The sequence below is a fragment of the Lactuca saligna genome, chromosome 5 (genome assembly GCF_052625555.1).
Source record: "Lactuca saligna cultivar CGN05327 chromosome 5, ASM5262555v1, whole genome shotgun sequence".
NCBI classification, from domain to species: Eukaryota; Viridiplantae; Streptophyta; class Magnoliopsida; order Asterales; family Asteraceae; genus Lactuca; species Lactuca saligna.
The window spans coordinates 281,442,461-281,445,175 of NC_136421.1; the positions used below are offsets into that span (position 1 = coordinate 281,442,461).

At 37.6% G+C, this 2,715-nt stretch overlaps 1 pseudogene; it reads right to left on the bottom strand.

Annotated features, from left to right (window-relative positions):
* Window positions 1–237: 237 nt before the first annotated feature.
* Window positions 238–552, bottom strand: LOC145046772 (putative mitochondrial protein AtMg00820 pseudogene; annotated as a pseudogene).
* Window positions 553–2,715: the final 2,163 nt, after the last annotated feature.

A 2,715-nucleotide genomic window follows, 5' to 3' on the forward strand; every position in this document is an offset into this window, starting at 1 on the left:
AAAACTCAGTTGTTAAGCTAGGATTTGTGGAACCGAAGATGATGTCATCGACATAAATTTAGACAATCATTAAGTGGTCACCTTCTTTCTTGTGAAAGAAGGTTAGGTCAACCGAACCTTGTTTAAACTTGGACATTTTAAGAAAATGAGCTAAAGTTTCATACCAAGCTCTAGGAGCTTGTTTCATACCATATACGGCTTTGTCTAGAATATAGAAATGGTTGGGATACATTTCGTTCACAAAACCCAATGGTTGCTCAACATATACTGTTTCTCTAATTCTCCATTCAGGAAAGCACACTTAACGTCCATCTGAAATACTTCTAAATTTGTGTGTGCTGCATATGCTAGGAAGATGCGAAGTAATTCTAACCTTGCTACTGGAGCGAAAGTTTCTTCATAGTCAATCCCTTTTTCCTGATAATAGCCTTTCACCACCAGTCTTGCTTTGTTCCTTATAACGTTGCCTTCTTTCTCCATCTTGTTGCGAAACACCCATTTTAGACCGACCACAGATGCATCAAGTGGCGTGGGAATCAATCTCCAAACCATGATTCGTTTGAACTCATTGAGTTCATCTTACATGGCCTGGACCCAATCAGAATGATCGAGTACAGTATTAACTGTTTTCGGTTCTATTTTGGAGACAAGCGAATTAAACATGCAGTATTCCACTTGAGAGAATAGAGCAGTTTGCTTCGCTTTCAGTTGATATCGTGTAAGAACTCCCTAAAATTATTCACCAATGACTTGTGTTTTTGGATGATCTTTTGTCCATTTTGTGAGGGGAGGGTAGTTTGGATCATAGGCAGGATCCAATTCAGCATTGCCTTCTTCTTCGAACTATGATTTATCATTTGATTCATCATTCATATTGTGATTCTCCCCCTCAAATGATGAGACTTTTCAACATCTAGTTCAGAATTCTCCCCCTCTGGTGGACTTTCGTGGTTCACGGTTGGAGACGGGTTCTCCCCCTAGAAAGGCGAATCTAACTTGTTTTTCGTAGATAAACCCTCCCCCTGCAATGGAGTTCTTTCTTCTGGTTGTTTGCTTGAGGTTGGAGGTTTGTTTTCCATTTCCTTAGTGGTGTCATTGTTTATCTTCTTTATCTCATCGACTTTATTATCTGCTACTTTTTCTTCAGAATTGATGTCTTTCTCTGGCTCATCAAAAAGCAACATATATTCCTCATATAGATCAGCTATTGCAATTGTGGCTAGACTTGGTGTTGGAAAGATATATCCCACTTGACTTTCGCTTAATTGATTCTTCTTCAGATAATTGTTATCAAATATGACATAATAGGTTTCTTCAATTTTCTTGGATCTTTTGTTGAGAACTCTATATGCCTTGGAGGTTAATGAATAACTTAGAAAGATACCTTCGTCTGCTTTCACATCGAACTTGTTTCGGTTTTCTTTAGAATTGAAGATGAAACACCTAGAATCGAAGACCTAGAAAAACTTGACATTAGGTTTGCGATTATTTAAGATTTCATATGGAGTAAGAGAAAATCAATTATTCAAGAGGGATCTATTCTGAGTGTAGCAAGTAGTGGCGATAGCATCAGCCTAGAAAATACAGAGGTAAGCAAGCGAAACTGAGCATGGTTCAAGCTACTTCACATAGGAACGGTTTCATCTTTCAACTATGTCATTATGCTGTGGAGTATAGGGAGCAGAGAAGTTGTGAGTTACTCCCTTTTCAGTGAAGAATTCTTCAAACTCATTGGTTTTGAATTCCAGCCCATTATCGCTTCTGATATTGCGAACCAGCGTTCGCAACTGAACTTCCACTTGCTTTATAAAGATCTTTAGCTTAGGAGTAGCCTTTGATTTCTATTTAAGAAAATACACCCCTGTAAAATGTGAAAAATCATCAACAATTACTAGTATGTACTTACTACCACCAACACTTTCAATTACAGAAGGTCGACAAAAGTCGATATGTAGAATTTCAAGAGGTTCGATGATCTTCATGTTTATACAAGTTGGATGACTTTTTCTGCTTTGTTTTCCCATTTCACATGTAGCACAAAGATGTTCTTTGTCAAACTTCAAGAGAGGAAGCCCTCGCATATGATCACCAAGAACAAGCTTATTGATGTCTTTGAAGTTGAGATGCGAAAGTCGTTTGTGCCATAGCCAACTATCATTTGAATGAGATTTCGTTAGCATGCATATAGCAGGCTTTCCTCTTATCGGATTAAAGTTTAAGGGATACATTTCCCCTTTTCACTGCGACTTCAGTAGAACTTCTTTCGTTTTCTTCTTTATTATCTCAGATCCTTCATCGTCAAAAGATACTTTAAGTCCAGTCCCTAAAACTAATTATGAAACACTAATCAGATTGTATTGTAATCCTTCCACACAAGGACACCTTTCAGATTGAAAAATATCCATTTGTGATCATCCCATAACCCTTTATTGTTCCAAAAGAATTATTTCCATATTTGACACATCCACCATCTTTAAGATCCCGAAACTCTATCAACTCTTCCTTTCTTCCTGTCATGTGATGTGAGTAGCCACTATCAATGTACCATTCGCTATCAAACTGCTCATCATTTATTACCTGCAAAAATCAAGCAGATTTAGGAACCCAAAGTTGCTTGGGTCCTTGTGAGCCTTTTACAGAACAAGGAAAAGTAATAGCAAGATTTGTTGGATAAGGTGTCTAAGTCCATAACTTATTTGGTATATACTTGACCCG